Source organism: Fukomys damarensis, unplaced genomic scaffold (assembly GCF_012274545.1).
Source record: "Fukomys damarensis isolate Sample0158 unplaced genomic scaffold, DMR_v1.0_HiC HiC_scaffold_35, whole genome shotgun sequence".
NCBI lineage: Eukaryota > Metazoa > Chordata > Mammalia > Rodentia > Bathyergidae > Fukomys > Fukomys damarensis.
Window position 1 is genome coordinate 56,994,558 of NW_022900947.1, and position 24,702 is coordinate 57,019,259.

The 24,702-nt window shown below is 37.3% G+C and overlaps 1 protein-coding gene and 1 pseudogene across 1 annotated transcript in view; one reads left to right on the forward strand and one right to left on the reverse strand.

Moving 5' to 3' along the window:
- Nucleotides 1-10,397, forward strand: part of LOC104853061 — a 15,064-nt pseudogene extending 4,667 nt beyond the window's left edge.
- Adamts3 (ADAM metallopeptidase with thrombospondin type 1 motif 3) overlaps nt 1-24,702 on the reverse strand; it is a 275,045-nt gene that overhangs the window by 108,559 nt on the left and 141,784 nt on the right. The gene's annotated exons all lie outside the window — the stretch shown is intronic.

Sequence of the window (24,702 nt, forward strand, 5' to 3'; positions counted from 1 at the left end):
AACACAGATGTTTCTAGATGGCAATGAATGCTGTCTTCTCATATACAGAAGACTCATGGGAGTCCAGAGCCCTTTCATGATTTAGCATACTCCTGAAAGCTGATTAGTTCCTCATGGCTTGCTGACTAAACTTTTTCATAGTGTTTGTTTCACCTCTTTGCTGGCTGTAGAAAAAAAAAAGAAGATCTTCTTGTATAAAATACTAGAGGAGTTTAGTTCCTGTCTTGAAGTCTTTCAAGGAAGTGTGACTTACCCCTATCATTTCAGGGTTCCCAATGCCTTCTTTTTCCTCCCTCTTCTTATATGCTGCCCTAAGCAGACAGTACCCTCTTTGCTCAAATGGGAACACTCTACTCACACTCAAGTGCAGTGAGATCTCAACGTTTGACTTAGTAGCTTTTGTTTCCCACAACGCTGTAGTCCCTTCATAGAGAGAATTTGCAAAGCACATTAATACAGCTGAAAAATAACGCTTTTTCCACTTACTTATACTACCATTTTCATAATTTCCTTCTCCTTCTTCTATAGAACCTTCCATTTCTAACTTTCAGAATCACATATCTAAATTAGATTGGCCGTCAATAATAAACCTGACATTCTATGTAAGAGGCTGCTTCCCTCTACACTGACAAAACCGAAGTGCTTCTGTTCCCTTAGCTGTATATGATGTCTGCAAACCATCATTATCATGGCCTCAAATTGTTATCTCCAGTCATGAAAGTTACAATGACTAACATCTAGCCACCAGTCTGAGTTTTAATGTGTAACACATCATCACAGAAGGGGTTTAAATCAAGGCTTGTTTGTGAATTCATGGCCTTATAGATCAGTTTATTGGCAGAGGGCCACTCTTTGGTGTTGTTTTTCCAGGTTCTCTAAAGCTGAAATCAAGGTGTCTGCCACACCAAAGTTATCAACTGAAACATGGGGTTCTCTTCCAAAGTCACAAGCTGCTGACAGAATCCATCTCTTTCTGGCAATAAGATGGAGGTCTCGGTTTTCTGGCCAGACAAGACACACTCAGACAAGGGCCCGCAGTTCCTAGAACTTCCCGTTGGTTCCTGGCCTGCAGTCCTGACAGGTTGTTTCCAACATGGCAGCTTGCTCTTTCCTAGGCCCATGGTAACAAAATGTCCTGTACTTCATCTTCTCTTAATTAGCTCTTCTAATTAGGTCATGCTCACCAAAGATAATCTCCCTTTTGATATTCTGTCATTGTCCACATTCAGGCTAAAGCGATTATATGTAAACCAAGGTAGAGGGCTCCTGGAACCACCTTAGATGCCTGCTTCTCCTCCCAACTCCTGTGAAAGCTGTGCACTACAGACATGCGGGGATTCTGAAGAAAGCTCTTCCCCATGGTCACAGAGCAAGGACAATATAGAAGACAGCACTCACCTGTCAATCACAAGATCCCAGGGCAATACCAGGACCATATGCAGACCTTCTCACTGGCTCCCAGGAGATGTGGATGGCACGTGGTCAGGAAGCCACAATGGTGAGTTCCAGGATAGCCACACGGCTTTACTTTTATTTTCACTTTTATCCTTTTTTTCTGTTTGGCCCAAGTTTGCTCTGCAGAGCTGGTTTCTCCCACACCCATTTACCCTGTTTTCAAATAAACTTCTGGCACCATGTTTGACTTTGCTTGTCCAATTCTTTGTTTGAGGCGAGAAGGATCTGGAATACTTTTGATTGGAGCACCAATTCTGAAGAAACTGCTGATAACAAGGGGAAGCAGCTGGCTGAAACTCCAGGGATCACCCTCCTCTCTATGTATTTCATCCACAGAACTACCCAGAAAAGTCACTTTTCTAACAAATAATTACCCAGGAAAATTTAAAACATTTAAAAAGAAAAGCCTGAAGCCCAGATAAAGCATTTAGAGATTATCTTGTTGTCAAAATCTCTTCTTGCACAAGGTTTTGGAGGAGAAAAGAGAGAGATGATAAAAGTCCAAGTCAATCAGAGAATTTACAGTTGACAACTTATGACAAAGTGAAAAGAATATTTAATTTTTAAACACAGTTGGTACCTCAATTTCTGAATGCTTTTGTCTGCAAACAAGCTGATTCACAAACAAAAGTGTTTGGCAAAATTTGTTTTTGTTTTCAAACTCTGCATCAGGTAACAAACAAGACTGTTGCCATCTTTCCCATACAAACAGGAATATGGTAATCTTTCCAGAACAGTGGGATGAACTGAGTCCATGAATCAAGGCACCACTGTATCAGACTCAAGCTCTGCACATACCGATTATCGATTATGAATTCTATGAAACCTATCGTTACCATTACAAGCTGCCATTTCTATATAGAAAGTGGTAATATTAATTATAATAACATTTTCTCATTGGGTTATTGTAAACATCAATAAAATAATGCATGTAATAAAATGAAAGTAGTATATATCGCAGTTATTTTTATGTTATTAGCATCAATCTTTTAGTGCCACCACCCTGATCAGGTTATTTAATGGGTCTCCCTGTTTTTTTACCTGCCAAACACCTCTTCCTCTGGAAACATTCATTCTCACCTGTCATCTACAATATATTCTGAATCCATGGGGATGATCACAAGCAGCCAAACGTTTGCCATAGAAAAGTAACAATTGTGCCTATCTCTCGGTCTATCAATTAAGGAGTAAGTATGTCATTCTAAGCTCAATGCATCGTACTGCACAGGTAGCTGGAGCCCAAACACATTCTATGGATACTTACAATACTCTTCAGGATATACTAAGATGGGCAAGAAGCTTCTGAATTTCCACACTCCTGAACTAATTTTCTGACTATGCTGTAAGAACTACTATCACAAAAAAGACCAAAAGGAAACAACTGCATACTACTGTCTTACATAAACAAAAGTGAATAACCTCAAAGATGATTCCTATCACTTCTTAATTCAACTATCCACATTGTGCTAGTGTAAAAGATAGATGGGTTTTAAAGAATGATAACGGGTTTTTACAGAAGTAATGAAGCATTGATAATTATAGCTGGATTTCTAGATGTTTGTTTATAGGATCAAATCAACAGAAAGACAAGAATACCAGTAGTAAATTCTTCTTTTGCCTGGAAGGGCCAGTAGTATACCTTTATCATTCCATCTCAGGGATACTTAAAATCTCATTCAGTCGCATGCTGAACTGTCCTAGTCTACAATATTGAACTCATATTAGTGATGAGTTCTAAAAAGCAGGAAGTAGCAGTTTTCCTAGTTATAAAACAAATATGGAGCAGAGATTCAGAACCAAATTAAATGGAGATACATGATCATGCCCTATCAGTAAAACGTTTAAGGGTGCATTGTCTTGAGCATGTCAGCACATTTCTTCTGAGGCCAAGAACAGGTTGCTACTCAGCAACTATGGAGGAGTAAGTGTAGGAACACGTACTTAGCCACTCCGACTTTTGAAGTAACTTTGTCACTGAGCCATTCGTCAGAAGATTTAGTGAAGCTGCTAGTTTGGAGAAAGAGGAAAGAAAGGAAAGAAATGAAGAAGGGATGGAGGGAGGGAGGAAAAAAGAGAAGGGAAGGGCAGGGAAGGGAAGGGATGGGATGGTACGGGAAGGGAAATTTTTCTGCTTGCCCAAAATATTGGGTAAGCTGCTTTATTTTTATTTTTTATGACCTGACAATCACATATGATGTAACATGTTTGTGTAGCCTGGAATGTTAACTTGAAGACTATGACAAACTCTTACAAGAAAATAAGCCAGTGCCTGTGTGTGCCTGTGTGTGTATGTAAAATGTATGGTTTTAAAAAGCCAAGTACACATAAGCAAGCAACTGTCTTTTTTATGAAAACAGCTCCTAGCTTCTTACTGCTCTCTGGCAAAACTGAATGTCTGATCATGCATTGCACATAGCAATGCAACCTGATCTTCCACTCTTGAATTGAGTACTATTGATCAATTTTGCCATCAGAACATGTACACCCAATAGTGGTCCATCTGTCATTCAAAGCAAACGATCTCCATGGCTCAGGGCCCTAAGTGCATGCACATTTCACTCACATGACCCATGCCTGCTCTTAACTCATTTCAGCTTCTCCACAGTTGGCACCTGCACATACCTACAAAGCTCCTTTTCGTTAACTAACTGAAAATGAAAAAGCTCTCACCTTTCTTACTGATGTTTATCTTAGAGAGAAAGGACTACCCAGGAACTACAGGTCCAATGAGGGTGGAATTTATAAACAAAGAAGAGCAATACTTTACTAGGTGGCTAGACTTAGGTATTGCACATCTTTCTACACTTTATCCAAAGGTACATACGTCCCCAGGTTAGGGTCTACATACCAATTCCTGGGTCATACAGTCAAGTAATTACAGTCATACAAGAAATAAAATGGAAACAGAGACGGCCAGAAAGTCTGAATGAAAAACTTGGGCAGACCACCTGGAACGGAACTAGAGTCTGGGGGTACTTTTATACCACAATAATGCTTGCATGAAGTTTCTCTGAATGAGAGGTTCTTAATCATAGGAAGATTATGCAAGATTTCATCTACACAAGCTGGTTCCTTTTTCCCTGACCCAGTTCAGGGCTGTGGCAATAACTGACATTGTGTGTGGCATCAAAATCATACTCTTGAGCTCCACTAGGCTAGTCAGGACTTACCTCTGACAATTTCCCACTATAGGGTCCATATCCTTCCTTGAAGGAAGACAACTTCAGAATCTATTTTGTATATATCAATGAGAAAAAATAAAAATGTTGAATCTTTTAAAATTACACTTAGTAACTAGGGTAATCATTTTCCCCCTAACTCTCACTTTGAGTCTACTGGTTTGGATACTTTAATAGCAAAGAGAAGGACGTCTTAGTGATGAGCACAATTATAAGTACATTTTATGGGGAACTGAAATTGCTCATTCAAGTCTTTATTGGCCAAGCTACAGGTGAAGGCAAGGAAAATATGAAGTGGATAAAAGGGACTACAAATATAAGTACTTTTGGAGAAGGCACTTGAAGAAAAAAGCTCTCAGAATCATACATACGTATTACTCAGCTTTCCTGCTGTGTGACACAATAAACATTAAACACAACTTAAAGGAGGAGAGATTTAATTGGGCTAACATTTTAAAAGTTTCCAGCCCATGGATCACAGGCTCCCTGGCAGAAACATCATGGCAGAAAAGCCTGTCAAAGCAAAGATGCCTAGTTCTTGGTGAGCACGAAACAGCAGGGGAACAGTGCCAGAAAGAAAGGATAAACGGAGTAGACACAGACCTCCAAAGTCAAGCCTCCAAACCTACTAAGGCACACCTAGAAGTGTTCTCTACCAATCCCCTGGGCAACTCCCAAACCAATAAAGTTGACATTCCACTCTCACTGCAACATCTCACTCTGTTTCAACTTTATACAAAAATACATCTCCTTAAACCACATTCAATCTCCAAATAAAAACAGTATCATGTTCACAGTTCTACCTAACATAATACAACTATCCTGTAGGCAACCAGAAATGCAACAGTCCACTGCCCAACGTCTGAACAGTTCCAGCATTTTCAAATGACAACATCTCTTCTGAGACTCAAAGCAAGATCTACGCTGTGAACTTCTATAAAAATAAAAAATAATTTACATAATCCCAAGGTACAGTGGCCTGGGTAAACATTTCCATACCAAAAGGGAAGAAAGGGGGTAAAAGAATTGGGTCAAAGCAAAAAAACATCAAGCTCTTTAACACCATATTTGACACGGCACATGGCACGTGGTTGTAACATGTGTTTCCTACCTCCATGGTTTGCCAGCCGCAGCCTCTCTCTTGGGTTGGCTCCATTTGTAGCCTGTTGCTTTTCTTAGCAAATGAATAGTGTCTCTGACTTCCTTGTTATCCACTGCAACTTCATTCATATAGCTTCATGCACTGCTCTCTCTAGGGCTCCTTGACTGTCCTCCTAGACCTTCTTTTGAAATTAGTAGAAGTGTCCCTGATTCAACAACTTCTGCATTCTGCATGCTGGTAAAACCATTATGTCACAGAACTTGCCAGGTCTGCTGTCGGCAAAAGCAGTAGTCCATCTCCCTGAGACCAGGACTGCAACAACTTCGAGTGCCCAGATAACTAAGCACAGTGAAATGAATCCTATGAACCTAGGAGGCCCCGACTGAGCTGGGATATCTGGGGCTATCTCCTTGAATGAAAGGCAGACATTTCTGTGTTTGAGCCTGTGATGGATGGGGTCTTGCTTGTTTTTGAGTTGACCCCAAGGCATCATTTTTTTTTTTTTATGGAAACGTTCAAAAAGCTAAAAGTTATTTTGGTGCACACTTGGCTTGCTATTAGACATTTTCATATACTCCTTCAAGCAACCATGTGAGGGATGTTACAGATAAAAAAACAAAAACAAAACAAAACAAAAAAAAACTTCCTCCTTAATAAAGAAGAAGGGTTATAAGCATTGCTGAAGAAAAACAAAACATAAACCAAATTCAGGCTATTTTCATTTCCTTTATGCTTTGTCTACATATATCATATATTTTTAGCACTAGAAGAAAAGAGAACCAATTCAAATAAAATAAATTTTTTTTGTAAGTTTTATCTGTAGGTGCCCTTTAACCTACCAATTTTTTCCTCTAAACACAAGAGGCTTAAATGTTTTCAATTTCTGAAATAATTTTAAGGTAATCCAGTTCTTCAAACACTTTGTGCAAATAGGAAACACATTTGCCTAAAAATAGCACAGTTTTTCAAAGGCAATCTTACAACAGAGAGAGGGAATGGCTTACTTGATGGAAATGATTTCAATAAAATACCTTTGAGAAAGTAGAAAAAACTGTACAACTTTATTTTAAAAATGCAGCACTATCACTGCCTCAGTGAGGGAGCAAACATTAACAAGTGAAAATTACCTAAGATTTACACAGAATTTTTTCAAATAACCTATTTTTATATTTAGACTTTCAAGTTATAAATTGTTACATTAAGGTTTTCTTCTGATTAAGAAGTGATTACTGATATCAAGTCCTTTTATAAAATAAAAAACACAAAAACTGCGAGAACTTGTGGAGCCCTTACAAATTTTTCCTATTCTCTCTTTGATGCTGTGGCTTTTGGTGGGGGGTTTAACCTGCGCCACTGACACCCAAGCCTGAATCTTGATTCAAGGACAAGATGGTAGATTCACCAACATTTTCCTCCTTTTCTGATTTTTGGGCTGCTATTATATTTGGAAGAGCTAAATAATTAGGAGTTAAATAAATTCAAGTTACTTCTAAAAGAGACCATAGAACCTGCGCACTGCCTGATCTCCTGGACTGCCATGAAGATGGCTGATCGAAAGCAACTTGCTAACTTGACAAACAAATACTACCCAGGAGAACAGGCCCAGAAAATGACTCTTGAACTTTTTGGCAAGCTGAATCTGAGGGATCTGTGTAAGAAAGCAAAAGCACACAACTGGACCCCAGGGACCATGGAAAAGGAGGTGGCTGAGGCTGAGGAGTCACTAGATGAGGAGGCAGAGCTGAGCGCGGGAACCGAACACAAAATTCGAATAAAGGAAAAATTTCACAGTTTGGATAAGAACTCTTTGCTTGGAGAACCTTCAGATTTCCACCATGGACTTTCTGAAGAACACTAAAAACTGTTGGAACATTTGTTTGATGTGGAAGTAGGAACTGGTCAGCAGATCCAGACAGTGGTGTTTCAGGGAGCTGCTGGAGTTGGGAAAATGGCATTGATGAGAAAGGCAATGTTAGACTGGGCAATATTAGACTGAAAGAAATCTCTTTAAGCACCAGTTTACCTATGTTTTTTATCTCAGTGGGAAAGAAATTAGCCAGATGAAGGAGAAAAGCTTTGCTCAGTTGATATCAAAAGACCAGCCTAGCACTGAAATCCCCATTGAAACGATCCTCTCCCAGCCAAGTAAACTCCTTTCTATTATTGATAGTTTTGATGAACTTAACTTTGCCTTTGAGGAACCTGAATTTGCACTCTCTGGTGACTGGACCCAGGTACAATCTGTGTCCTTCCTCCTAAGTAGTTTGCTGAGGAAAGTGATGCTCCCTGAATCATCCTTATTGGTGACAGTGAGGCACACAGCTTCTAACAGACTAAAGGGTTTGTTGAATCGGCGTTTGTTGAAGAGTCAGCTTTATGTAGACCTACAAGGAATGTCCAAGAATGCAAGAAAGGAGTATATTTATCAGTTTTTTTGAAGATAGGATCTGGGCCATGCATGCATTTAATTCACTAAGCAGCAATGAGGTGCTTTTTAATATGTGCCATGTCCCCCTAGTGTGCCGGCTCATCTGTGCTTGTCTGAAGCAGCAAATGGAGAAGAATGATGACATCATGGGGACATGACAAACAACTGCAGCTATGTTCACACGCTATATCTCTAGCTTATTCTCACCAGTAGATCAATACTTTGCTAATCTATCCAATGAAACCCAACTGAGAAGCCTATGCTACTTAGCTGCCAAAGGAGTGTGGGCTATGACACATGTGCTTTTACAGGAAGGATTTCAGAAAGCCTGGGTTCACCACTTGTGATACCTCAGTTTTTCTGGATAGTAATATTCTTCAAAAGGACACAGAGTATGAAAACTGTTATGTATTCACCCACCTACATATTCAGGAGTTTTTTGAAGCTATGTTCTATTTGCTGAAAAGTGATGTGGAACACAAAGAGCATTCCTCTCAGACTTTTGAAGATTTGAACCTGTTACTTGAAAGTAGAAGTGGCCAAGACTCCCATTTAACACAGCTAAAATACTTTTTGTTTGGCCTTTTAAATGAAGATCTAGTAAAACAACTGGAGGAAACTTTCAAATGTAAAATGTCCCTGAAGATACAATGGGAGGTACTTCAGTGGGTGAGTATTAGGAAACCGTGACACTTTTCCACTGTGGCTAGTATTTATGGACTTGTTTCATTATCTGTATGAGTCTCAAGATGAAGCATTTATAACCTAGGCAATGGGAAATTTCTCAAAAATTGTTGTTAAAATGTCGAAGGAAATTGATTTGCTTGAATCTTCATTCTGCCTTAAGCACTGCTGATGTTTGCAGACCCTTAAACTGGCTCTATGGTAAACTCAAGCTCTGCAGCTGAAAACAGGAAAATGGGTGGTTTTCACATTACTCCTTGCTCACAAAATTTCTTTCCTGTGCTTAATACAAACGGACACTTGACAGAACTCGCCTTGAGCCATAGCAACTTTGATGAGTTAATGATGGAGATTTTTTGTCAAGAACTAAGGCATCCAAACTATAAACTAAAAAAACTCCTGTTGAGGTTTGTTTCTTTCCCTCCTGGCTATCAAGATATCCTTAGTTTCTTGACTCATCAGCAGAATCTGATGTATCTTGACCTTTAAGGGAGTAAAATAGAGGATAATGAAATAAAATCATTGTGTGAAGCCTTGAAATATCCAGAATGTAAACTACAAAATCTGAGGTTGGAGTCTTGCGATGCAACTGCAATTTGTTGTGCAGATATATCTAAAGCTCTCATCAAAAACCAGAGCCCGGTGTTTTTGAGCTTATTGACCAAGTCTATTGGATGAAGGAGTGAAGTGGTTTGTGAGGTCTTAGGACACTCAGAGTGTAACCTAGAGAGACTGTCATTAGAAAGCTGTGGCTTCACAGAAGCTAGTTGTGAGGATCTTTCTTCGGCTCTTATCAGTGATAAGAGACTGACTCATTTATGCTTGTCAAACAACAAAGTGGGAGACCATGGAGCAAAGTTTTTAAGTGCTGCCTTGAAACATCCAGAGTGTACTTTACAGAGCCTTGTGCTGAGATGTTGCTGTTTCACTTCAATTAGCAGCAAATACCTCTCAACTTCTCTTCTATACAATAAGAGTCTGAAACATCTGGATCTGGGATCAAACTCTCTTCAAGATGATGGAGCAAATCTTCTGTGTAATGTCTTTCACCAGCCGAGCTGTAATCATCAGGACTTGGAGTTGATGGGCTGTGTTCTCACTACTGCATGTTGTCTGGATCTGGCTTCTGCTATTGTGAACAGCCCAAGCCTTTTAAGCCTAGACCTTGGGTACAATGACTTGCTGGAGGAAGGCATGAAATTCTGTGTGAAGCTTTGAGAAATCCAAACTGTAATATCCAGAGGCTTGGGCTGGAACACTGTGGTTTGACTTCCCTGTGCTGTCAAGATCTCTCCTCCACTCTCTCAGCAAATAAAAGCTGGTAAAAATGAATCTAACACAGAATACCTGGGGCCACGAAGGAATAAGAACTTTATGTGAAGTCTTGAGGTGTGCAGAATGTAAACTACAAGTTCTAGGGTTGTGGAAAGATACATTTGATAAGGAAGCCCAGAGGCTGCTGGAAGCTGTAAGAGTTAGCGATCTGAACTTGGCCATTGACAGTTCTTACAATAAAAAAGAATGGTGGTCCTGGTGGTGGTATTTCTGATTTAAAGAATCTATATTCCTTTAAAAATATAAAAAAGTCAAGAGTTGAAAAAAAATTTAAAAAATAAAAAACAGTTCCCCTAAACAGTGACTACTGAATTGTTACAAGAAAAAAATCTTTGGCCCTAAATTTATACATGGTTCCTTCTGGGCTCAAATTTAAGATTTTCAAATTTTTCTCCGCTGATTTCTGCCCCAATTTTACTACAAATCTAACTAAAACCAACCAGTGGTACTTACGCCACTAACAATGTTGGGATGCCTTTGACTTTCTTTCACCAAGTCAATCAGTCCATCACCCTTAATCTCAGTCTCCCAGCCTCAGGACATGGTCAAAATGCAGACATATGTTTCTGATAGTCTGTAGTATAGATGGCCTCTAGACCAAAGTTAGTGGAGTCCTTGTTCTCACCTGAAACTTTCTGAGTCTGGCCTTTATTGTCTACATTCCTATCAGCATTCTGATCTTTGAGCTCCAGTGTAGGGATCCTCTAACTTGTACATAATCTCAAAAACCAATCTAAACTCTCCCAGAGCTTTACAAATGAAGATCAAAGTTGCATTATGCTTGTCTTTTCATGTCATTAATTCTCTGAATCATGCAGCATCCTTTGAATTAATTCCTTCTTTTGAAATCTTTGCAATCTTTGTATTTTCTGTTTTCTTTGCAATCATATTATTTTCAGGCAAATAATCTTAAGATTAAAGGTACAGAATATCATGGGTCCAATTTATAAAATGATAAAGATTCCCTCCCTCTTCATATGTAATTCAGAATTATTCTCAGGGTGCCAAATCTGATTTGTGATTAAAACATATTCTAATAATTCTTTGCCAATCTGTGAATCCAGAAGCACCCCAGTAATGTGTTAACAGTACAGGTGTTTCACACAGCCCAGACTCATTAATTGTACAGCGCACACACACACACACACACACACACACACACACACACCCCAAGTAAAGAAATTCTACTAATGAATCTGGCTTCTACTACATTATGTGTATAGATCATACACGTTTATAAGAAATTTCGATCTCTGTGCTTTGGCCCATGCCCCTTCTTCTTCACATACAGTGGTATGTTGCCTATATTTCAGTATTTTACTGTTACATGAGCAGACCTTTTTAAGTATTTTTTAGACATAACCCAAACAAATAATGCTTTAAGACTTTGCAGTTTCACAATTTGCATGCACTTTCAACATTTCTATTCTCTCATCTTGTTTCTATAAATTTCAATTCAAAATAGTTAAGGGTTAAAGGAGTAATAATATGTTGTTAAGCCAAGAACAGAAATGCTGTGTTATTTATTGGTTTGAATATAAAGAACCTCCAAAGAAGATTACCATCAAGTAACATATTTCTTGCTAGGCAGTTATTTTAAAGGACTTCTGGGGTTTGCAGGAGAATTGAGTACAGTTTCACTTTAATTTAAATAGCCTCCTGCTGGACAAAGTTTCTTCCCAGAAGCAAAGTGTATAGCCTTATAGAATATCCTGAGAACAGAAAGGTTCTTCTATAAGAACAAATGATTTTCCTACTATTTTTGTCTGCTGTTGGTGGCATTTTTCACAATCCAAAATCAGCAGTGGCATCTTCTTGTGGTATGGATAGATGGCTTCTTTCCAACCACCTTAGAGGTAGCATTTATAAATATGGGATAAAATAGATAGAACAACTTCCCAATGGCACCCAAGATTAAACAAAGGCTGGAACAAACAAGAATAAATACTGGAAAAATGGACCAGCACATTGGGGGAATTTTTTGATTTTATGGCTTTTCTTTCGTGTACAGGCAGGTTTATGTGGGTGGCTAAAATTTGAATGGAAACATGTATTTTTTCTGGCTTAAAAAAGCAGCATACTGAGTTTGGGCACCATAGCACGTGTATGCTAGAAATGGGGAGAGTGGTGATCCCCAAAAAACAGAAAGCCATAGGAGGAGATGCAGATTCTAGAGAAACACTTTGCTCAAGTCTCAGACTAATGTCTAAACCATGTGTGTTAATAGCCTACTCTAACAGCCAAGCTAAAGCTAAAAGAAATGGAGATTACTCTTCAGAATTTGATTCCAGCCAAGTTCTCTGCTTAAAACCAATACAACCAGCAACCAAATCACCAAAATGAAATTAAGTAGAGGACTCCTGTGGAATTGAGACTCTATAGTATATCATTAAACACATCATGATACATTCGGAAATCAATAAATATACAATGGAACAGGAAAAGGTGATCTGTAATCAAAAGAGAAGGAAGTATACTGAAGAAGAATATAAGATCAGCCAGATATTAGAATGAGTAGACAAAGTACATAATTCCTAACAAATATAAAGAATAATATACTCATAATAAGTAAATAAGTAAAAAATCTCAAGGATTAAAAACAACAGCACTACATAACAAAAATTATAATGAATATTTCTTCAAAAACTGAAGGATACCTTGATAGTAGCTGTTCTTTGTGGGGTGAGGTAGAATCTCAATGTTGTTTTCATCTGCCTCTCTCAAATGACCAGAGGTATGGAACATTCTTTCATATATTTATTTGCTGCTTTTACTTCTTTGTCTAAGAAATGTCTGTTCACTTCAGATGCCCATTTTTGAATTGGGTCTTTATATTTCGGGGGGCTAACTGTTTTGAGTTCTTTATATATTCCTGATAGTAGTCCTTTGTCTGAGGAGCAGCTGGTAAAAATTTTTTCCCACATTGTAGGTTGTCACTTAGTTCTGTTGATGGTTTCTTTTGCACTGCAGAAGCTTCTTAATAAGATGAGATCCCACTTGTTGATTCTTTGTGTTAGTTCCCGTGCTACTGAGGACTTGTTCATAAAGTCTTTTCTTATGGCAATGTCTTCAAGAGTTCTGCCTAACTTATCTTCCAGCAAGTTTAGTTTTTCTGTTTTAATGTACAGATCCTTAATCCACTTGGATTTTAATTTAGTGCATGGTGAAAGATAAGGGTCTAGTTTTAATCTTTGGCAGGTTGAAATCCAGTTTTTCCAACACCATTTATTAAAGAGGCTATCTTTCCTCCACTGAGGATGGTTAGCTCCTTTGTCAAAGGTAAGTATATCTGGATTTGTTTTTGTGTCTTCCAATCTGTTCCACTGATCCTCAGATCTGTTTCTTTGCCAGTACCATGCTGTTTTTATCACAGTAGCTTTGTAGTATAATTTCAAATTGGGAATTGTTATACCCACTGCCATGTGTCTGTTGCCTAGGATGGCTTTTGCTATTCTAGGTCTCTTATGGTTCCAAATGAATTTTTGGATTCTTTTTTCTAGTTCTGTGAACTATAGTGTTGGAATTTCAATGGGCATTGCATCGAATCTTTATAGGAGTTTTGGTAGTATGGCCATTTTCACTATGTTGATTCTTCCTACCCAGGAGCAGGGGATATCTTTCCATTTTCTTACATCCTCTTCAATCTCTTTTTTCAGAGTGCTGTAGTTTTCAGTGTAGAGGTCTTTTGTTTCTTTTGTTAGATTGATTCCTAGATACTTCATGTTGGCTGGGTTGCAGGCAGAAAGGAACCCTTCTCCAATGTTGGTGGGAGTGCAGACTGGTGCAACCACTATGGAAATCAATATGGAGATACCTCAAAGAGCTGGGAGTAGAGGTTCCATTTGACCCAGCCATCGCTCTGCTTGGTATCTTTCCAAAAGAATTAAAAGAATCATACCACAGTGATATATGCACAGCAATGTTTATAGTGGCACAGTTTGTAATAGCTAAAACTTGAAAACAGTCCATTTGCCCATCAGTTGGAGACTGGATAAAGAAGATGTGATTTTTCTAGAAAATGGAATACTATTCAGCCATAAAGAATGAGAAATTAGATTCATTCATAGGAAAATGGATACATATTAAGGATATACTAAGTGAAATAAGTCACACATGTGTAAATACCGAATATTTTCTCTGGTGTGAAAAACTATAATAGTACATAAAATCCTAATGATATAATTGACCATGTAAAATAGGGAGAAAAGGGCTAAAGGTGTAGGGAAAATGGGAAGGGTAGGGGAAAGGTAATAAGGGAAAAGAAAAAAATAAGAGGAAATGGAAAATTGGAAATATAGTGTTTATAAATGGGGAGGAGAGGAGAGGTTGAAGGGAGGGCACAGACAAGGGGGAAAAAATGAGAACCAAGACCTGTCATGTAAAGGTACAAGATCCCAATAATGAACGTAATTGGACTGTATACTAAAATGTACCAATAAACTCAATAAAAGAAAACAACTCTGAAGGGATAGGTTTAATACAGATAGGACATGATAGAAGAGTAAATGAATGTGAAGATAAATCAACAGAAAACATCTGAGATAAAAAAATATGGTTCAAAAATGTTAGCAATGTATGGAACGATATCCAAAGGTATAACATACAAATGTGATTTAAAAATATGAATACTTAAATTCTGAATAAGTACAGGACAAGACACACTGCCATTAATTCCCCTTCATAGTGAACACACTCATCCCATTGTTCTTGCCACTTTCTGAAGCAGCCCTGAAGTTCTCTTTTCCTTAGTAGAGTTGTCATGGCTGCCTTGCAGTCCTGAATCATTCAATATATTTTCCTTTCATGGTCACTATGTATTTGGAGAAGAGCCAGAAGGTTTACAGTGTGCAGTCTGGTGGACAAGGTGGGTGAAGAGGAAAAGTGTGATGTTCTCTGGGTGAGCCTGCCTTGCATGGCACGAGCAGTAGCAGTCAAAGAATCTTTTATTCACACTTCATAAAGACACTCTGGAAGACAACTTCCAGAATTGCTTCAGAAATGGCAAAAATGGTGGTGTAAGTGTGTTCAAAGTGTGTGTGGGGGGTTTAGGGGGAATAATGGCAATGTGTTTTTACTGTAATTTTTTAAAAAATTAAACATGCACCTTGTATTTTGATAATACTTTTGATAATTGGATGCTGAGAGAGTATGAAACAAGAAAAGATAGAAAAAAATTTTTTGAAGAAATCACAATCAAAACTTTCCAAACTTTGGTGGAAAACATCGATTTTCCACACAGTGGAAGGCTAAACACAGTGAATGCTAAACACAGGGAATGATAAACAAAACAAAGCGAAGTAAACCATTTATAGGCAGTTTATTTTCACATAGCTAAAAGCAAAGGTAACAGAAAATATTAAAATCAGTTAGAGAAAGATAATATAGCACTGTTCACAAATGCTTTTGGTTATAAACAGTCTGGTTCACAAATAGAAGCACCTGGCCAAAAACAAACAAACAAACAAACAAACAAAAACCCAAAAACTGTTTTTGTTAACAGACTCTGCATTGGGTGATAAATACCATCACAGCCATCTTTCCACACAAACGCAAATGTGGCCATGTTTTCAGAATCGTGGAATGAATTAAGTTCATGTACCGAGGTATTACTGTATATAGAGAATGATCTGCCTTTTCATCAGAAATAATGGAGGGCAGGGCCGGGAATTTAGCTCAGTGGCATTGCTGCCTGCCTTACAAGCCAAGGACCTGAGTTCAATCCCTGCTTCCATAAAAAGAGAAATAATGGAGGCCAGGGGAAAGAGGAATAATACACCAAGTGCTAAATGAAAAATGGCAGGCAATGAATGCTATTGAAAATAATCTTCAGGAGTACACATTACATAGAATATTTTCAGATAACAAAAATCAAAATATAAAGCAGACCTATACTTTAAGAAATACTATAAAAAGTTCTTTAGACTTAAGGAAAATGATACCAGATGAAATTCCAATGTTCAGCAAAAAATACAGACCATCAGAAAGATCAACATATGGGTACATATATTATTTTAACACATATTTATTTAAAATACATATATTTAGGGGGCTGGGGATTTGGCTCAGTGGATCCAGTGCCTGCCTTGCAAGGACAAGAGCCCAAGTTTGATCCCCGGTACCAGCAAAAAAAATAAAACAAAAAAATAAAATACATGTATTTAAAGTGAAAATATAACATATAAAGGATTTTATAACATACATAAAAGTAGTATCTATTACAATTACAGTACAAAAGAAAGGGCACATTCTATGGACCTGCATGATTATAGTGGTCTCACATTTGAAATATTAAAGAAAGATATTCCATTAAAATAAAGAGATAGAACTAAAAAGCTGATAAATTAAAATAGATTTGCATAAGAAATTTAAATAATCAGAAGGAAAGCAAGTGGAGAAGCACACAGGGACAAAGAATAGGGGAGAGAAACAGAAAGTAGATTACAGAACATTGGACCTACCTCCAACAGTGTCACATATTAAGTAAACACTATTTCCCCCAAAATGGATTAAAAATGAAAAGGAGCCAGGGTAAACTCATATAAGGCACAAACAAATACAATATAGACTCTGCATGAACACAGGAAGCATAAGAGAGCTGAGTGGCTATACGACAGGGTAAATGAATGTCCTATAAACAGACCTCAAGAAAACCAGTTAAATTTATAAATCCATAATTTAAAATTTTTAAATTGTGAAATTAAAATTAAGCAGTACTTCAAATATATCACGAACAAAATTAATATAAAGTTTTGCTTTAAATGACACTTAAACCTTATTTAGTTTAAGTGATTTTCATGTACTTTTTCAAACTTTTTAAGAATTTGAAAACATGACCTCAGCAGCAGACTGTTAAGAGGCAGAGCACTTGGGTGCCTGCAGCACCCCCACACCCTAACCCATGCAGCTCTGGCCTCCTGGCTGTGCTGGTACCTGGATTCACACCACAGAAGCACAGGGGGGTCATAAAGACCATTGTCCTGAGCTCTAACCTCAATTTTGATTTAATTCACACAGTTAAAGGTGATAATTAATAGCTACCACAAATTCTCATTTTCTAAACTGTGCTTGATGCTTTTGTGTTGCTGACTGTATCACTTGAGCTAAGACATTGTAATTGATCAAATCAGTTGTCCTTCCTGGTATAATGAAAAAGAGATTGCCTCAGAGTCATTAGAGACTCAAAACCTAAAGACCAGCTACAACAGGAAGATCAAAGTATTAACCCAAGTACAAAAGGACAGTACCAACAACAAAAAATAGAAATGGGAAGACACTGAAAAGAGGCTCAAGCATAAAAACAGACTCCAGCTTACTAAGGGCAAATTCTGGAGGAAATGAGGTCGAAAAGTTTGATAGTTAACCACCTGGACACTGTGAAGTGATAGCACAGGAAGTAACAAAATAGATGAATGAGACTGTAGAAAAATTCAAAGCTGAAATAATTTTCCATGTAACTACAGAGATGCTAAGCAGAATGAATGATATGATTAGAGAATCTAGAACAGAAATAGATAAAAAAAATGAGCTCAGGATCATGATAGAAGCCATGAGTGTCCAGCATAGGAAAGAGATGGAAACCATGAATGCCCAACATAGGAAAGAAATGGAGTCCATGAAACAGATTCAAACAGATTCAAAGAGATATCCAGGAGATAAAAAAACTCTATTGAAAGTTTACATAACAGACTGAGCCAATCTGAAGACAGGATACCAGATATAGAAGACAGGATGGAGATCATTGACCACAAAAAGAAGGATCTCTTAAAAATAGTTAAGGGAAAATGAGAAATCAATCCAACAGCTCCTATATGATACAAAGAAGAATAATATAGGATGCACAGGTGTCCATGAAAAAGCAGGAGAAAGTACAAATGACATAAAAAAAAATGTTCACAGAATTAATGACAGAAAACTTCCCAGAGGGGAAGAATTTGACATACAGATAAGTAAGGCATATAGGATTCCAACTAGCCATGATAAAAAAATCCACAAATAGACATAATAATCAAGATCCCAGAAACTCAACAGAAGATAAAATCATACAAGCAGTTAGAGAAAAGAAACAAATCACATGCAAAGGAAAACCCACCAAAATCACAGCAGACTTCCTAATAGAAACCCTCAAAGCAAGAAGAGATTGCAGTGACGTACTCTAAGCTCTAAAAGAAAACAATCTCCAACCTAGAATGATGTATTCTGCAAAACCATCTTTCAAAATTGATGAGGAAATATGCCAAATAAAACATGAGAAACTTCATGAATACCATACCAGTGATCCCAAGAATTCTAAATAATATCCTAGAAAAAGACAATGAAGATCACAACTCCATGAGGCCCAACATAGCAAATCTGGCAGGAAAGAGAAGAAATTAAAGGGACAGGGTAAAAAAATTAAGAAGAGCCCAAAACAAAATAATAACATGATGGTGATAAGTCAGTACACGTCAGCTATAACCACCAATGTTAATGGCCTCAATTCACCAATCAAAAGAAATCGACTGGCAGAATGGAGTAAGAAGCAAAATCCAAAAATATGCTGTATACAAGAAACACATAGACTGAAAGGAAGAAGGATGGAAAACAATTTTCCATGTGATAAGAACCCAGAAAAAAGCACGGATACCTATCTTATTCACAAAGTAAATTTCAAACCAAAACTGATTAAGAGAGACAAAGAAGGTTACTACATCCTTGTGAAGGGGACAATCCAAAAGGAAGAGATGACAATCATCAATATATATGCACCAAATACTATTGCCCCCAAATATACAAAACAAATATTAAAGGACATGAAAAACTAAATAAACATTAACACAATTGTAGTGGGGGGACCTTAATACCCCACTGTCACAAATAGACAGGTCATCTAGACAAAAAAACAAACAAAAAAAACCAATCAAGAACAAAATACTAAAACTGAATGAAGCTTTTGGAAAAATGAACTTAACAGATGTCTATAAAATGTTCCATCCCACAAAATCAGAACATACATTCTTTTCAGCTGCACACAGGTCATTCTTCAAATAGACCACATACTAGCTCATAGAACATGTTTAAGTAAATGCAAAGGAGTTGAAGTTATCTCATGCATATTATCAGACCATAGAGCAAATAATTGGCGATCAATAGCAAAAGAAACTGGAAGAAGTTCACAAACACTTGAAAATTGAATAAAACTCCTGAAAAACCAATGTGTCACAAAGGATATTATAGAAGAAATTAGGCAGTTTTTACAAATAAATGAGAATGCCAACACAACATAAAGGAATCTATGGGACACAATGAAAGCAGTTCTACAAGAGAAATTTATAGCACTGAATGCCCACACTAGGAAAACAGCAGCTCAAATAAACAACCTAATGCTGAATCTTAAGCATGTAGAAAAGGAAGAGGAAGACAAGCCCAAAGCTCGTACAAGGGAGGAAATTATAAAGATCAGAGCAGAAATCAATGTAACGGAGACTAAGAGAATGCTACAAAAAAAAAAAAAATCAATGATTCAAAGAGTTGGTTTTTTGGAAGAATAAATAAAATTGATAAAGCCTTAACTAACCTTATCAAAAAAAAAAAAGGAAAGAAAAGGCTCAAATCAACGCAACTAGGAATGAAAAAGATGAAGTCACATGTCCAGCACAAATCTGGAGAATCATCAATACCTACTCTAAGAACCCGTACTCTAATGAAATGGAAAATACAGAAGAAATGGACAGATTTCTAGATACATATGAATTACCAAAGTTGAATGAAGAAGATATAAAAATTCTAAAAACCCCAATTACAATCAGAGAAATTGAAAACATAATTAATAATTTTTCAACAAAGACCATGTCCTGATGGATTCACTGCTGAATTCTACAAAACATTTACAGAAGAACTATTGCCATTACTCTTTTAAACTTTTCAATGAAATTGAAACGGAAGCAATAATTCCAAACTCATTCCTGGAAACAACTGTTACTTTGATTCCAAAACCAGGGAAAGACCCAGCCAAAAAGAGAACTACAGGCCAGTCTCTCTAGTGAACATAATGCAAAAATCCTTAATAAGATACTGGCAAATGGAATACAGACAGTTATCAAGAAGGTCATAAACCTTGACCAAGTTGTATTTGTCCAGGGATGCAAGGATGGTTTAACATACATAAATCAATGAATGTAATACACTATATTAAGAAAGTCAAGGACAAAAACCATATGATCATCTCTATAGATGCAGAAAAAGCATCTGACAAAATTCAACACCCATTCATATGAAAACCCTGAAGAAAATTGGAATAGATGGTCTTTATCTCAACTTGATAAAGGCTATCTGTGAAAAGCCAACAGCTAACATTATACTAAATGGTCAAAAACTGAAAACCTTCATGCCAAAATTCAGAACAAGACAAGGATGTCCTATTTCACCACTCCTATTCAACATAGTTTTGGAAACACTGGCCATAGCAATTAGACAAGCAAAAGAAATAAAAGGAATAAAGATAGGAAAGTAGTTAAATTGTCATTTTTTACTGATATTAAGATACTCTACATGAAAAACACACACAAAAAAAACTATGCCAAAAGACTTCTAAGCTTAATTGACAGATTCAGTAGAGTAGCTGGATACAAGGTCAACACTCAAACATCAATAACATTCTTGTAAAACAAATAACAGACTCATTGAGAGAGAAATAAGGGAAACAATCCCTTTCACAATAGCACCCAAAAAATGAAATATCTAGGAATCAATCTAATAAATGAAACAAAAGACCTCTACATTGAGAAATACAAAACTCTGAAAAAAGAGATCAAAGAAGATAAAAGAAAATGGAAAGATATCCCTTGTTCCTGGGGAGGAAGAACCAACATAGTGAAAATGGCCATATTTCCAAAACTGCTATACAAATTCAATGCAATCCCTATTGGAAGTCCAAAAGTATATTTCACACAACTAGAAAAAACAATCCAAAAATTCATTTGGAACCATAAGAGGCCTAGAATAGCAAAAGACATTCTAGGCAACGGAGACATGGCAGGGGGTATCACAATCCCCAACTTGAAACTATACTACAAAGCCACTGTGTTAAAACCAGCACAGTACTGGCAAAGAAATAGATCCAAGGATCAGTGGAATAGATTGGAAGATACAGAAACAACTCCAGATGCACTCAGCTACCTCAACTTTGACAGCAGAGCCAACCATCCTCACTGGAGGCAAGATAGCCTCTTCAATAAATGGTGTTGGCAAAACTAGATTTCAACTTGCCCAAGATTAAAACTGGACCCCTATCTTTCACCATGCACTAAATAAAAATCCAAGAAGATTAAAGATCTAAATATTAAAACAGAAACATTAAACTTGTTGGAGGATAAGCTAGGTAGAACTCTTAAAGACACTGGCATAGGAAAAGACTTTATGAACAAATCCTCAGCACAGGAACTACCAAAAAGAATCAACAACTGGAATCTCACCTTAAAAAAAAAAAAAACTTCTGCATTGCAAGATAAACCACCAACACAGCTAAGAAACAACCTAAAATGTGGGAAAAAATTTTTGCCAGCTGTTTCTCAGGCAAAAGTCTACTATCTAGAATAAAGAACTCAAAAAAATCGAGCTCCCCCAAATATAAAAATCCAATTCAAAAATGGGCATCTGAAATGAACAGACATTTCTCAAAGAAATAAAAACAACAAATAAATATATGAAAAAATGTTCAACATCATTGGTCATTTGAGAGATGCAGATGAAAACGCTGAGATTCTGCATCACATCAGAAGAATGGCTGCTATCAAATAATCAATCAATAACAAATGCTGGCAGGGGTGTGGGGAGAAAGGAACCCTTCTTTTTTGCTGCAAGTGCAGACTGGTGCAACTACTGTGGAAATCAATATGGAGATACCTCAAAGAACTAGACTGAAAGTCTCATTTGACCCAGCTATCCCTCTGTTGGGTGTCTTACCAAAAGAATTAAAAGAATCATACCACAGTGATATATTCTCACCCATGTTTATAGCAGCAATATTTGTAATAGCTAAAACTTGGAAACAGCCCAATTGCCCATCAACTGGAGACTGGATAAAGAAGATGTGTTTGTGTGTTTGTGTGTGTGTGTGTGTGTGTGTGTGTGTTTTAATAAAATGGAGTACTACTCAGCCATAAAGAATAAGAAACTAGAGACATTATATCTAAGTGGATTAACATTGAGGACATACTCTTACGTGAACTTAATAGGTCACACATGTGTAAATACCATATAATTTCTTTGGTATGATAAAATTAAAGTGTAAATAAGGGAAAATGTACAATTGATATTTTGTAACAGGATGAAACGTTCTCAAGGTATTAGGAAAATGGGAGGCATAGGAAAAAGGTAAAAAGAGGTGAGGAAAAAAAATAAGAGAAAATAAAAGAAAAACGGAAACAGTCTTTGTGAAATGGGGGAAAAAAAGAATGAAGACCTGTCATGTAAGGGTACAATATCCCAATGAGGAAAGTAACTGTATTGTATATCTAAAATATACTAAAAACAAAAAGAAGTTCGAGGACCTAAAAGTTGGATTAAATACTTTATTAATGCCTCAATAAAAGTGTGTTTATTGCCATGGTATTCACATTGTATGTGCAAGGCTTCCATTTTCCAGACATTTGTGTGGTTCCATGCTTAGAGTGAGATCACCTCACGAAGCCACTGGATTTCCATGTTGGTATTTCCCCACACGTTTCCCTTCTCAGTCAGATGATGACACTAAAATTCAACATCTATCAATTAAATTATTTACTAAAATCAGTACTGAAATGGAGTTTCACTTTTCTCTAACATTCTTACTTTCCATCAAAATTTGTTTGTGTGAGTCTGAACACATCTCTGGGTGCACATTTACACACACACATTCTTATTTTTGAAAGTGTATTTCATTCATTTGTGTCAGTCTGACAATGCTGAAAACTGAAATCAGGAACCTCCTGCAGAGGGACAGGATGCAAGGATCCTGCACTCCTTTAATTCTCTCTAAAATCCATGTTACCAAAGCATGCTTCCAACCTTTAAAGGAGAGAGAAGGGGGCTGCAGAAAAGCGAGGGAGAGGGAGAGATGTACTGATCTGCACTGCCGAATCTCCAGAGGGCACATGGACAGGCACCCCGGAGCGGTCACCGCTGAAGTCAGCACAGTTCTCCAGCACTCTGGGTCACAGCAGGCAGGGGCTCCAGCCGGCCCTCACGCACTGTGCCACTTCATCAAGACTAACTCATGTGCTCAAGCATTTGTAAGGATGCAACTCTCACTGGAGTGAAGAAGTTTCTTTGTGAAGATTTTACTCACGATCTAAAACGTAGGGTGGGATTAAGATCTGGTTAAAACATTACAGTTAATTTATAAAATAAATGTTTTTTTATATGATAGCTAATCTTTCAAAAATTTCAAAAACCTGCTCATCTTCAGCTATTAAAAGAATTTTGGAAAAAGGAAGCAAGCAAATTTTTCAAGGTTAATGGACATTATCAAGCTTGACATGACTGACTAGAATTTTTACATTCATAACACACTTTCTTTGGAGCAGTAAATTGGTTCACTGCTGTAAAGTATTGGAGGGTTTCACTGATACACTATTCACAGGTACGTGGTACTTTCCACGTGAATGCTTTGTTGAATACCCACACTGTTAGGAAAGGCAAACATGCGACATTAGTGTGCTGACACACAGACTGGCCCCTGTCAGCACTGCAGCTGCTCTTCAGCTTGTGATGTGGACTTCACAGGCAGTCAAGTAAGCCAGCTGTCTCTGACCTTTATCATTAAATGATTACAAAGATCCTTAAGTGGAAAACATCCTCCACAGCTAATGACATGGCAGATAAGTGCTATTTAATGGGTGGTTCTTGTGTTGAGCCCTCCTCAGTGAAGGAGGACATCACACACCCTAAACCCTGCCAGCCAGAGTGCGGAGGGTATCAGTTAGAGGGATGCATACCCTCCCTTGTGGGCTACGTTGACTCAGGGAGTGAGCCTTATCTCACTCTACACAGGTGACACAACTGTAATTAGCTCACCCTATAATCTGGGGTAAGCTAGTACAGAGCTCTATACTATAGTTCAGTATAGTACTGTCAAAATTTATCATCAAAATTAAACTGAATTTATGCCCAGAGCTACACAAATGGCACTGGTCAAAATAAAACAGGGCAGTCACTTCCTGTCTGATTAGAGAGCAGAGACTTAAAAAGTGCTATTTATTGCAGTCCCACAGTATGCAATTAACAAAAGATGAAAAAGTGTCTTTGCAAGTCCTAAAGAATGTTATTTAGCAACATAACACACAAAAAAGCAATTTTCCAACATCAAAGTATAGAAACATAAATCCAGGTAATTGCCAAGTAATTAGTAGCAGCCAATCCCTGTCTTGTCAGTGAGATAGAAAATAACTGAAAACACGTTTTTCCATTACTGAATAACCAAGCTGCTCCACATGTATGCAGAGAAAGTTAATCTCTACCACAGAATATATATGTACCATTACCTTTTTTTTTTTTTTTTTTTT